We start from the raw sequence: 15577 nt of genomic DNA, 5'->3' as shown, positions 1-15577 counted from the left end.
ATATATACATACATATATATATATATATATATATACATACAGAGAGAGAGAGAAAGGGAGAGATTGTGAGCGAGAGACAGGGACACACAGACAGACAAAGAGAGAAAGAATTAGACAGAAAGAAAAGATTAGTGAGAGACAAAGAAAATATTATTTATCGATAATTGATGAATGACTTGGAGAATGTGTCTTTTGAGAAAAAAGCTAAAGATAAAACAAATAAACCAATTTGCATTCTTTTAAGGATTTTCGGCGACCTGTAGAGTGTCTGCAACGTGTTTAATTAATAGCTAACTACTCATAATGTAAGGTTACTAAATTAAACACTTGTGTGCGTGAAATAAGAGATTTACTGACAGATTGAATTTATTTCAGATGCCAGTTGCAAGATAACAAGCCAGTTATGCTGCCGAATGTGTATTTAGTGATTAGAATGCATATTAATCAGATGGAGTACATTTCGATATAGACAGCAAGGTTGCGATAAGAAATTCGTTTTACAACTACGTGCGGCGCTGTCTTCGATCCAAAAGTGAAATACATTGGTCAAATTCTTTTTCTTTCTACTATCGTCTTAGGCAAGTCCAGTATGTAGTGAAATCAATTCCAGAGAATGTAACATAATAGAAACCTGAGTACATACATAAATATATACTGAGAGGGAATATTTAGCCCCACTTAACTGTGGATATTCAGTTAGAAGAAGTTCTACTGCGGTAGTTACCACGAGAGAAACTCTCATATTGGCTTTTGATGCAGAATGTACACGTTAGTGGAGGCGCAATGGCCCAGTGGTTAGGACAGCGGACTCACGATCATAGGATCACGATTTCGATTCCCAGACTGGGCGTTGTGAGTGTTTATTGAGCGAAAATACCTAAAGCTCCACGAGGCTCCGGCAGGGGATGGTGGCGAACCCTGCTGTACTCTTCCACCACAACTTTCTCTCACTTTTACTTCCAGTTTCTGTTGTGCCTGTAATTCAAAGGGTCAGCCTTGTCACACTGTGTCACGCTGAATATCTCCGAGAACTACGTTAAGGGTACACGTGTCTGTGGAGTACTCAGCCACTTGCACGTTAATTTCACGAGCAGGCTGTTCAGTGAAAATTGCGCTTTTGCAAATTAAAGTTGTTAAAATGCGAATAAAAGTCCGAGAATGTAAGCAATGGAAAGGGTAAACAAAGACTACATAGGTTTCATAGCTGGAATAATGTTTGTTACATAATTAAGAACACACATAAAACTTGCTTAGATAAGTGTTCTATTATATTAAAGATGGTTTATATTATAGTGTGGAGATGAATTAAACACACACAAACACACACACACCACATATAAACACACACAAACAAAAGCGCGCACACAAACACAGACACACACGTACGTGGGCGCATGATTATATTTATGTGTATATATATAAATATATATATATATATATATAGAAAGAGAGAGAGAGATAGAAGAGAGAGAGAGAGATATAAAAGAGAGAGAGAGAGAGAGAGAGAGAGAAGAGAGAGAGAGAGATGCCCGTTCAATTTACTCAAAGCATTATGTCCTATGTTAGATAATGTGCGCTTGACAAAAAAATATATATATTTAATAAACATTTTTATGGAAACAATATATTAGCAATTACTGTAGATGCATTAACTGTGTCCCATGAGATATTCTCCAATATAATGTGAAACCACAAGCTAGGATATAAAACATATCACCAGAAAGTAGTACAGGTGTTTTTTTTTTCTTTTAAATAAGAGTTATTAAAAATCTATCTTTCATAACCTACAATAAGAGAAAAAAGTGAGTAATAAATTTACAAGTGTTTGAAAAATTCTGTCATGTTGGAAATAATGCATTTAAGAGACTCTAGGCAGCGATAATTAAAATGTAGCTGTGTGTATTTATATTTAATTTACTCCTCCACTAAAATAGCAATACGTTGGCTGCGAGGACTTTAGAGCTTTAGGCCGTGTGGAAAATGCATGCCGAATTATGTACATGGAGAGAATTATATTGAATCGGTACGCACCGGGGCAATTCTATACACATTTCTATAGAGAGAAATACACTTTAAAGATAATTACTGCAGTCATGGTCATTCCACATTTATGTCTCTTCAAGCGTGTTAATTGTTTAAGGATTATTTTCATCATCATTGCTCCTAATTGCTATTTTAATGTAAACTAAAAGTTTTACATTGCAGTCCCTCTTTCATCGCATACAGATGCGTGCGTGTGTGTGTGTGTGTGTGTGCGTGTGTGTGTGCGTGTGTGCACGTACCCACCCACGTACACCCACCCGCACACTCTCACACACAAATACACACACACACACATACATATTTGTATCTGTGTGCATGTGTGTGTCTCTGTGCCTGTGTTTGCCCGCGCCCATTTTGTCAAGCGGTATTGGTATATTTACGCTGACGTAACTTAGCGAGTCGGCCCCCGAGACCGACAGAATGCGCACCAGACTTTAACAAAAAAATATAGAGTACCGGGGTCGATTCAGTTGACTAGAATTACTTTAAGGCGGTTCCCCAATACAACCGTGCCGCACACTAATGACAGAAACGATTACTAAAAAAGATAAAACATGTTTATTTATTTATATATATATATATATATGTATGTATATATGTATGTATGTACATATAAAGATATATACGTACACACATATGAACGCGCGTATATATATATATAAATAGAAATAGGTGTGTGTGTGTGAGTATGTACCTATGTAAATATGTATCGCGAATTAGCGCACTTTTGTCATTTATTATTCTCGTATGATTCAGATACCTTACATTTTACATGCAGATAGATAGATAGATATATTAGATAGATAGATAGATATATTAGATAGATATATTAGATAGATACATGAAATATGTATTAAATAACTATATTATATTCACATATGCAACACAAGTGAAACATCATCATTTTAATTGCTAAAACATAATAATTTTCATCGGTAGAGAAATGAGACAACGCGCCACGCGTTTCACCTAATTCTCTTTTCTTTTTATCATATGTAATTCATATTCTAAGCCACTTCACGATATAGGATCCCCTCTGTAACTTAGAGAAGCATTATCGGGTGTATGTTTATATTATTGCCTATTTATAAAACGTTGCCACCTGGTTCATCTTAAAACAACAATGGGGTAGACAGAGCTGTTTTTGCAATCATTTCCCTGTATATTCTGCATTAACAATTAAAATTCGACAACGGACTTTATATTAGAAAGAATGCTCTTTGATATTGCCGTATCATTTCACGCTTCAGAAACCACTTCTCTTAAAATGGTAATCCCTCATTCTATAGCGAAAATATATACATACACAATCGCAGACATCTGCAAAAAGTATACGCATATGTGTATTAGCACACACACACAGATTGTCAACATGTAAACACTCTCGGGTGTACACCGATGTAAAATTATTGAACAAATTACATATGTGTATATTTATTTACATGTTTGCTTTGTTTAGCCGCAATGCAGTCTCTATTCTTATGTATGTAAGACGTTGGTCGTAGCCCCCAGCAAGTCATATTAGTCGTTGAGTATTACTTTGGGATAACGACTTCCGTCGCGTAAATCATACTCAGATGTATATATGTGTAAATAGATGTATATTCTTTTATACTTTTAATTCTTTCAGACATTTGACAGCGGCCTTGCTGGAGCGCTAGTTTTGGTCGAGCAAATCCTTCTTGGTAAGCCTTATTGGTAAGTACTTTACTCTATCCGTCTGTTTTGCCTAGGGGACGTAAACACACCAGCATCGTTTATCAGGCGATATTGGGTGGGGGGCTAAACACAGACACGCAAACATATGCAAACACACACATATATACATACATATATATATACATATATTCTTTCAGTTTCCGCCTACCAAATCCATTCACAAGGCTTTGGTTAGCCCGAGGTTATAGTAGAAGACACTTGCCCAACGTGCCACGCAGAGGGACTGAACTCGGAACCATGTGGTTGGTAAGCAAGGTACTTACCACACAGTCACTTCTGCGCCTATATATATATATATATATATATATATATGAAAATTCCAAATTGAGAGTGTGAAGGAGGGAAAATCCAGCCTGCATACGTTTCTTAATTTACAGATCCTCTGATGTAACAGTTACTCAACGAGGGGCACACAGCTACCTAATCATCAGGCCACTCGAAGATACCTTGAATACATAAATGTTCTTCAACGCCGTTTTCATACCTACCACGGACTGCTTGAAGATGGGTATCTTCTTACACTTCGATCCTTGGACTTATAATAACACACCCACACACATATATATATGCGTGTGTGCGTGAAGAGAAAATCGCTGTAGACATGTACACATTCTTATTTGGTTGTAAAAGGAAAAAATTATTTCAATGTTTCCGACAGTTTATCATTTGCGAAAATAGATATAAATAGTATAAATAGACGAAAGCGGAAATGAATTTTACTAAGAATAAAATGTATTTAAGAATATAGAATTATAACGGATCAAACGTAGGCCCGTGTTTGGAATGGATTACAGTGAACAGAATATAAGGTGAATATATGCCTCAAAATGAATTAGTATTGGAATGGTGTACGTATATGCGAGGATGGTGGTGGATAAATTAATATGGGGGCGTTTATGTATGAGTGGGTGAGGTTGATCGTGAAAAGGTGTTAGTAATGCAGAAGACTGAATATCTGGAGGCGTACGTCCGTGAGGTGGAAATTGAACCTTGAACTATATAGTCTCATATAGAGCTTGATCACACAGACAGTATTATAAGCAATCTAGTTTACTACTGACTTTCAACCGCTATATTTATGTCTCGTAATTTATTGCTATAATACCATCTTCTTTGTCTTCATCACTGATCTACTTCTCCAGTAATACTCTTTATCCTTTTCTCATATTTTCCTCATTTATTCGAGTATATCTTGTTTAACCCTGTCTTTTTTCCTTTATTCTCAGATATCGAGATATTTTCACATTGAAATATATTCTGCTTCCTCAATTTCAATATCGTTATCTAATGATGTACTACTTCTCTTGATGAGATATCTTCTCCTTCAGAAAGCATCGAAGTCTTTGCAATAAATTGTCCAATATGAATGATCAACTTTCGCAAAACGATTCTAGTTATTGCCATATAAAATATGGTTTATGACCATCTCACGTCAGTGATATCAACAAACGGTTTGCTTTTAACACAAGAAGTCAGAGGTGAGGTGATAATACAAAATGAAATAATAGCGATGACAACCATTCTCTTTGTGAGGGGATTCCACTGAAAATAAATATATTACCACCGCCATCGTCACCGCCGAATCCACCGCTACCAGTATCACCACCAGCCCATCATAATCATCATTATTATTATTATTATTATATTATTATTATTAGACTTAAATTGCCATGAAGGTCAGCAATTACTTGACATGCCTCTATTAAAATTATTATTAATTATTATAGTTATATTTATTCTACAATAGTTTTATTTTTATTACTTGACACGGAACAAGTCATCGCAGCTTTCTTTATTTCTTGGTCGCCGGCAATTTTTGATTTGCTTTAATATATTATTTGCGATTGAAACTATTAAAGGTAACATAAGTGCAGTGCCTAGCACTGTACACAATCTACTGCGTCTGTATATTATGTGAGTTTGTTATAGTAAGTCCTAAGATCAAAAACGTGTAAGTCTGAACACTGAAACGCGGGAACACCTGTTATATTAAAGAGCACTTTGCATTTGTATTGAGTCCTGTAAATTATCGCTTCCGGCGACTCAAGAGAGATTCACACGCACACACACACATACTTGTTTATGAATATATGCGTATAGGAATAGCTTTGTGGCAAGCAGCTTGCTTACCAACTACATGGTTCCGGGTTCAGTCCCACTGCGTGTCACCTTGTGTGTCTACTATAGCCTCGGGCCGACCAAAGACTTGTGGGTGAATTTGGTAGAGGGAAATTGAAAGAAGCCTGTCGTATGTATATATGTATGTTTGTATATGCTTGTGTTTCTCCCGACATCGCTTGACAACCGATGCTTGTGTGTTTACGTCCTTGTAACTTGGCGATTCAGCAAAAGACAACGAGAGGATAAGTACTAGGCTTACAAATGATAAGCCCGGGGGTCGATTTCCTCGACTATATGCGGTACTCCAGCATGGCCGCAATCAAATGACTGAAAAAGATAAGTGAATAAAAGAATAAAGAATGTGTATGTGTGTGCGTGTGCGTGTGTGTGTGTGTGTGCGCGCGCGTGTGCGAAGGAAACGAAGAGATGAAACGATTGATAGATAGATTGACTGATTGATAAATAGGTAGGTAGGTAGGTAGGTAGATAGAATGACAGAGAGACAGGTAGATATATAAATAGACAGGTAGATATATAAATAGACAGATAGAGAGATGCACGAATGCATAGATGCATGGAAGGATAAGATATCTAACCCGATATCTAACCCGAGAAGTCATTAAAAAGCCTTGGCTGATTTAATAGAAAATCTCTAAAACTATAAACAAATTAAGGTAGAACACGTAAGAAAATTTATGGAACCTTTTAAATTTTATAGTATAAAAATATTAGGATATTGAATGGAAGAAGCGGTAACAAAATAAAAAAATAAGGATACGAGAACCGAGATAGAATTTAGAAAAATTGGAAAATTCGAGAGTGAGACAGAGAGCGAGCAGTGGGGGTAGAAAAGAATGATGGGCACACAGATAAAGATGAGCAGGGAGTGAAAGAGTGAGAATGGGTGAGTGAGTGAGTGAAGGAGGATAGGAGGAGAAAAAGAGAGATGGGCACAGAGAGATAGAGGTGCAGAGGGAGTGAAAGAGTGAGAGTGAGTGAGTAAGAGAGAGAGGTGGAGAGAGCGAGAGAGGTGGGGAAAGAGAGAGGTGGGGAGAAAGAGAGAGAGAGAGGTGGAGAGAGAGAGAGGTGGGGAGAAAGAGAGAGAGAGAGGTGGAGAGAGAGAGAGGTGGGGAAAGAGAGACGACAAGAAAATACGGTAGCAAACTAAAACGGTAGACTAAGAAAAGTCAGAAAAATAACGAAAGTAACAGAAAAAATATATTGGAAAATGCAGTTAAAATATTTTTTTTTTTTTTTTTTGAGGAGGGGAAATGGACAGAGAAATAAAATAGAATTAACGTCAAAGAAATCAGAGAACTGGAAAACAAAAACAAAAATAAGGAAAATATATATATATAAATATTAGGAATCAATGAAGATAGAAAAAAAGGATTGGAAAACATAATGTACATAAGTGGAATCTAATAGAGGAAAGAGTAAAATTAGAGGGAAGAGAGAAGGAAAAGAGAAGAGAAATTGGTACTAAAAAAATGGTAGAAGAATGTGAGGAAACATAAGGATAAAAGTACATGGAGAAGTAAAAAGTACAGGTAAGAAAAACCAAATGAACGCAGGTAAGCATTGAAGTTCATTAGACAAATGAGTAATTACTTGAGCACGGTGGTTTTATACATATATATATATATAATTTCTTCCCTTGTTATATACATGGTTTCGTAGTATATATATATATATATATATATATATATAGTTATACGTAGTTAGAGAAATTAAATGCTTTTTTCAAGAAAACATCGCACCGCCATTCTGGAATTTGAAACTAGGGTCTTGCGATTAGGTGTGCGACACACTAACCACTTCGTTACTTGTTTTCGCAGGGATTATACACAGTCTGGATGCACATGGTTAGAACAGCGGACTTGTGATGGAGGAATCACGAGTTCGAATCTCAGGCCGGATGATGTGTGTGCTTATGAGGTAAACACTTAAGCTCCACACGGCTCCAGCAGAAGGTATTGGCGAACCTCTGCTCACTCTTTTGCCACAACTTTCTTCTTGCATCTAGCAGCTCACTTGCGATGGACCGGCGTCCCGTCCAGGTGGGGAACCTATACGCCAATGAAACTGGGAAACCCCGCCTTATGAGCCAGACATGGCTCGAGAAGGAACAAACAAAAAAAACATACACAATCTTTTAATGATGTTATCCGTTCGCCTCCTCTTAGAAATAGAAGTAATGTTCCCCATGAAAATAGTCACTTTAAATTTTATTCGACACGAGGCCAAAATCTTCGCCAGAAGAGGTAAGTTAATTACATCGAGGCCAGAGTTAAACTAGTACATATTTTATCGACATTGAAAGCATGAAAAGGAAATTGAACCTCGGCGGAAGTTGAACTCTAAAGAAGATAAAAGCGAACTGAACACTGGTAAGCGTTTTAACCGGGTGTTAAGAATTTTGTCGGCTCCTTCGCATCACCACATTAACTTATTGACAAATTACAAACTGAACTGAAATGGTATGGGATATTATGGGTCTCAATTTTTTGGTTAGATAACAAAATTCATGCATATGTTTCAAACCCAACGGAAGCAATGATAAAGATATTAATATTTTAGTAAAGCTACATATTGTAAAATACTTTGATTGATTTATTCACCGTAGTAAACATTCGAAAGTCTTTTGAAAATATTTTTGTAATATGCACCGATATAGAACCATATATTTCTATATTGGTGCGTGTGTGTGCATACTTATATATATATATATATATGTATATATATATATATATATATATATATATATATATATATATATATATATATATACGTGTGTGTGTGTGTGTGTGTGTGCGCGTGTGTGTATGTGTGTATGTATATATATAGTTATATACACACATTCATACATACACATATCTCTATATATAAATGATATATATATATATATATATATATATATAGACATATACACATATAGACATTTGTGTATATATATATATTGCACAATTGGTTATCAAGTGAAAAACATTTTGTTCAATTTCGCAGCTAATTAGTCAACCATTAGAGTATACCCCTGCAGCCAAAATCATTTACCCAAAATATCCCCATAACATAAACACTGTCATATAATTATTACTAAACCTCGAAATGTGTTCGTGTATATGTTAGAAAATTTAATCCAATTTGGTTTTACTGTATAAAATTATATATATATATATATATATATATATATATATACACATATATAATTTTTCGCTCACTCTCTCCCCACTCACTCACTCTTTCTGTTTTTCTCCTTGTTCACCTTTTTCTCTTTCTCTCTCCATATAGAAGGTGAGAAAGAGAGAGAAATAAGGAAAGAATGAGGGAGATATATATATAACTAGACAGGTATAAGTTTGATAAATACATTCTTATTTACACCTGTATTCATAACTATATACATAAATCCGCATACATGAATATTCCCATACACACAAGCTTACAGAGAGACTGAAAAAAATCAAGATATTTCCTTATTTCATATTTAATTACATATACATTTGTGCCTGTTTTTAACTTTATATATATATATGTATATATGTATATATGTAGTTATACATCTGTACCTGTGTACATACCTATGTACTTGTAAAAAGGAGTGCGTTGTTGATAAGATATGTCCATACTGCAGCACTGAATTTAATGTTGATACAAACATTCCTTCGTTGAATGCTATCGAGAGAAATAAAAAAATAGCCTTTCTTTTTTTCTCATTCTCCTTTCCCAAACAAACTCTTCCGTAATATATTTATGAGTTTAGAATGTCCAAATATTGTTCGAATATTTCTAATTTCCTATAAACATTTAAAAAATTCTTTTTGCTGTTCTTTCCGATATTAGAAGTATGTTACACGATCTGTTTTTTGCTGACGCACAAATTATTTTGGAGTCCTTGCCTGATGGTGGTGAACTTTGAGGAAGATGCAAAAGAACACAATATCCGCTAATTTGCGAGTCTGCGTAACCTTCATCTAATAAGTTTGGGTCAGACCCGTGTATTCGTTTAAATAAAAGAAAAAAAATAGAAAACACTAAATACCTTGTCTTTCTTCCCGTCATATACTTGAAACTCTGGCCGAGTAAACCTATGCCCCAAAACATTTCAACGTTGACTGCCGTCGCCTTATTTCAGATAGGATCGATCTAGCAATTTACAAGTGAAATATTCCACATTCATTAAAAAGTATTGTATTTTTTTTTTTGTTTTGTTTGAGAGAATTTTGTGATAATTATTGAACGTCCGCTCAGAGGCTCGCTCCTTGCAAGTTCCTTGTTTATCTTGGTGACAAGAGTAAGAAACGATGTGTCGTTACTATTTATAATTTTCGGCACACAAGACAATTATATAGGGACTTGTAGTTTGAAATTGTTATTTCAATATCTCAGTTGTAGAGTGTTTTAACGTTGATAATGAGGCGCTTATTTCTTGACTGCTGGAACGAAAGGAAGTATGTGAGTTATTCGCTGAGGCTTATCCCGGCATTAATGTTTGCATAATAATTAACTACACTAACTACACTAACAGAACCCGAAGAAAAACTTGGTGCAGTGTTAAAATGAATATCGAAATAAGACATCAGTGCATATGAAAAACAATGCTGTATATGATGCGGATGTTTACCCTTGAGTTCAAAGCCCGTAGGAGTTAACTTAGTTTATTTTCAGTGTTCTTGAAATAAACACCATTTCAACGCAGAGTTCAAGCGAAGTAATCGACAGATATTTTTTTTAATTGTACCGCCTCGTTTCGCTCTCGTGTGTTAAAAATTTAATCTGGTACTCAGTTACATCAGTACCTTACCATTGAATATCTTTAATCGAGGTCTCTCTGCAACAGGGTTTGTGAACCATGTCTTTCTTCTCATTTTATCCATGAAGAAGACCCTGAATAAAAAAAAATGTCATGGACTAATCTAGTCTCTTCCAGTTTAAACCTTAAAAATAAACCAGTGAACTAGTTGCGTCAACCACCCAACAAACTTACAAAATGCATCCCTCGATTAGTTTTGATTCTGAAAGCTTAATATTCGAAACCAGGTTGTTATAAAAGACACCATATTAAGTTACAGCACAGTAGGATCAATCTGAAAACATATAGAGGCGAATGACTAATGTATTCGGCTCTTATCCATTCTTAAATGTCGAATATTTGCATCTTCTGTATCAAGAAGTGTACAACTTTAAGCTTGTGACATATACCGATTCTAATCAATTCTTCCAAGACTCACCATTATGAAGCCAATGAATGTTTTTGTGTTTCTATAGCTTAGCAGCTGCTTCAGTTATTTCACTGTCATTAAAATAATGTTATGTCGTTCATTATTATCATTTAGCTTTAGGTCATTTGCAATGAATAAGATATATAATGAGAAACGTTTAAAGGTTCAACATACGTTTAACTGTTCTATTTTACTAAGACGTTAGAGTTTAACTGCATTAAGGTATATTTCCGATATTTATTAAATGGAATTGTCGTGGAAGCATTTTTTTTTTTCACATAGAGGCACCAAAGGAGATCTGTTCGTGAAAATGTGACGCTTTCGATGCCCCTAGCAATCCTGACTTTTCCCTTTTGTATAGCTAATACATCCCAGCAGGTAAGATGGAAGAGAAAGAGAGATAGTAAATGGACAAGAAAGAGAGAGAGAGAGAGAGAGAGAGAGAGAGAGATTGTTAGTTAGTTACCGCGCCACTTCTGAAATGCAGTACAATGTATTTTGGAATCATAGTGAGGTGATCTATTCAAGTTAGGTTTAACATAATATAATCATATTAGTATATCCGAGCAAATTACAAAATCCAAATCTTACTACGAAATTAGTTATAACTTTCGCCCAGGTCTGCGTGCGTTTCTGACAATACTTTGTATCTTTCTCAGTAAGAAAAATATATTTCGTTCGTGTAGGTAATCTAATTATATACACCTGGGATCTTCCAATATGCTGACGGTAGAGGCGTTAAGTTATAGTTTGAAAATGCTGTCCCCCCGATCAGTGAATGAATCATGCGGACAAGAAAGATGAAGATTATTCTATGCACACATCTGTTTATTTTGCTGTACAAACAGAGGGCTTTTGTAAGGAAAAAAAACTATATGAATGCATTCACGTGCGTATCTGAGCTGGCGTAGATAAATAGAGTGTAAAACGTTTATTGTAAGGAGTTTTATTTACGTGTTTAAGACAAAGAACTCAAATGTTGTTATTGCACGCTTGCTGAGGGAATGGCGGAATTAAGTCAGTGCAGGTAATTTATCATGTTGAATTACAGCTGGTAAATATATTCCACCTATACGTATCTGTGTGTGTGTGTGTAAAAGTGTCTTCGTTCTTTCGTTTACATATATGTAAGTGAGCGTGGATGTGTGTCTTTCATCCGTGTGCTTACACATACATGAACATACACACACATATATATATAAAGATAGATAGATTCAGATATATATATATATATATTGGGTATATGTATCTATCTATCTACATATATATATATACATTCATGTATATACATACATATATATACATACACATATATATATATATGTATATATATCGATAGTACATGATCACATATGCATGCATATTCATAAATATGTGTACAAGTATATATATATATGTGTGTGTGTGTGTGTGTGTGTGTGTGTGAATGCTTGTGCATACATATGCGTGTGTGTGTCTGTCAGTGTCTGTGTGTGCGCGTTATGAGTTTCTGTGTGCGTTTCAAAATACACAGCAAGCTACAGCGGCGCCTATCGAAAAGTAATTAGTGTAAACATCTTGAAATTTTCAGTGCCGTCATCCTGATCGTTTTTACCGTCATTCTCCTCCTCTTCCTCCTCCTCCTCCTCCTCATCATCATCATCAACACACACCACCGCCACTACCGACAGTATAACCACAACCACCAACATCACCGAAACCATCATTATTTGTCATTATCCCCATCAGTAATGTTGTCATTAAAATTTTGGAAAGTCATTAGTTCTTCATCTTTTGTTTTATTTTATAATACTGATACTGTAAATTTCCCCTCCTCCTCCTTTTTCTACTACTACTACTACTACTACTACTACGACTACTCATTCTTTAAAAAATGTATATAGACAGATGGACAGAAAGAGAAATACAGAGATAGATACTACTAATTCTACTACTACTACTACTACTACTACTACTACTACTACGAAATCTAGCACTACTACTGTTACGACGACAACGACTGTGACTTATGATCAACAGCATCAGCATTACGTGTTCGTTAGCAATTGTGTTCTTCGTAGAATTTAGTTTTGCATTAATTATCGTAGACAACAAACGGCTCCAGCATCTACCTCGTTCTTGCTATATATATGTACAGAGAGATAGATAGATAGATAGATAGATAGATAGATAGATAGATATGGATATATAGGGAGATAGATACGCCCATGTGTATATTTATATATGTGCGTGTGAGTTTGTGTGTGTGTGTGTGTATATATATACAGGGTGTCCCAAATAATATATACACACTAAATAATTGTAAAGTAAGTGTTTATTAAAATACATTTAATTTTAAAAATTTAATAGAATCTACATTCACTATTTTATTGTTTTGTCAATGCCTGTTTTCAAGTGTGACGAAAGAACTCTGGCCGAAACAGGATTAATGTAACCTAATGTAATATAAATCTGAAGCAAATTAACACCAAATATACAGTGCGTGTGTTTTTATTGGCTAAACTGGCAATATGACCATCCCCAAATACAACAACAATATATATATATATGTATATATAAGTACATATCCATCAATGTCTGTATGTATGCTTATATGCATGCATGTATATAAACTTGTATGTGTGTATGTATGCATGCATGCATGCATGTACGAAAGGAAAGTGATGTATCTGCTTGGTTCTGAAATTTCATACTGATATTAGAATTTTAAAAAAAGTCTTCAGCTACATCAACAGCTAAAAAAAATCCAGTTTCGAAGATAGACAACGACAACAAGAACATCAACAAGAAGAACGACGATAGAAAATGTAAGAAGAATATTTGGTTAATGACTATAGGAACGCATTAAGATTGTTTGGTTAACGTTGATGAAAGTATAAAGACGGGAAGACAAAGTGATCCAGCTTGGGTGTGCAGATTAAGAACACATTTGAAGTGTGAGGCAAGAAGGTGTTTTGATGCAGAACAGCTGTTCCTCGCTGAATTCTTACTAATTTTGTGCCACGCTGCTGCTTGTAGATGCACGCATACGTAGCTGTGTGTGTGTCTCTGCATGACGATGTGTGCATATGTAATTATGCTTATGATAAATGTAACACTTTACATACATACATACGTACTTTGAGACTGCAAATTTATCAGCGGCAACAACAATAGCAACTATATCGAGAGGAACAACGATTGCGACAGCGAAGAATTCACCCCAATCAGCATTGTAACCGAAATTGTTTAGCCGTAAAAACGGTAGTAAAAAGAATACACGTACTTGCCGTAGTAGTAGTAGTAGTAGTAATAGTAGTTTGTAATAATAGTTGTAGCAGCAATATGGCAGTTCTATTAGGAGTGGTGGTGGTGTATGTGGTGGTATAAAAATGGCGAAAACAAAACCACGCAAAATGATGAGAAAATGATGTCATCGAAAATAATTACACACGACAACAAAAACAACAGCAGAAGCAATAACAACGAACGAAAATACCAGAAACAGCTATAACACCACCACCGCCGCCACGAAAATCACCACACCAACAATAATAACTAAAATATGGAAAATTAAACCGGAAATATTGAAAGGCAAACAATGGCCGCCTCGAAAATAATCCACATTATAGTTATCCGCCCCTGCTACTTTTAGTAATTGGTAGCTTACCGTCTCTTAATAGATATATAGATATATACCAGATGGTTTTATTACACAGACTGGCATATATTTTCTATTATGTGTTTGTTGACTTTGTTGTTGTATATTATGTGTTGTAGCTCGCCTTCAAGGCGAAATTTATTGAAATAATATATTAATGTTGAATGAACGTAGTGTTGAATGTACATATGTTTGTCTCTTATTACACCTTTCTATTATCTATATAGAAACATAGCTGCATCACTGCCTATGTTTTTAAAGTTTATATATATGTTTTTATATATATATTGTTATGTATAACTATAATATAATGAAGGGTGAGAACTTACCCTATATTTTCCGAAGGTGGCGAGATAAACGTTTGTCAACGACCGTTTGGCAGGAGTGAAATGAAATTTTTATTATGATCACTACGGATCTAATTTACAGAGATGATACAAAGACAAATACAAACAAATGTACAAGATGTATGAAGTTCTGTTTTAAAATGTTTTACGATGTTTTTATAAAATTTAAAAAACGATGACTTTGAATATCCAGACATACATATGCATGCATACCCACACACATCTATATAAATATATATATATATATACACATACATACATACATACATACATACATACACACACACACACACACACATACCCATACCCATACATACACCTACACACATGTATGTCTATAAAAAGAAGGGGAGATTGGGTTTTTCAACCCGGCAGCCTATAAGGCCCAGCAGTTTGCCTTTTATTTTCACAATGATTAGTTTGGGTGACTTACACCCACCTTTTTCACTACTTCCTTCCATCTTCGTTCATATACTTTCTCAGAC

Source organism: Octopus bimaculoides, chromosome 23 (genome assembly GCF_001194135.2).
Source record: "Octopus bimaculoides isolate UCB-OBI-ISO-001 chromosome 23, ASM119413v2, whole genome shotgun sequence".
NCBI lineage: Eukaryota > Metazoa > Mollusca > Cephalopoda > Octopoda > Octopodidae > Octopus > Octopus bimaculoides.
Note: the sequence above shows the minus strand (reverse complement) of the source record.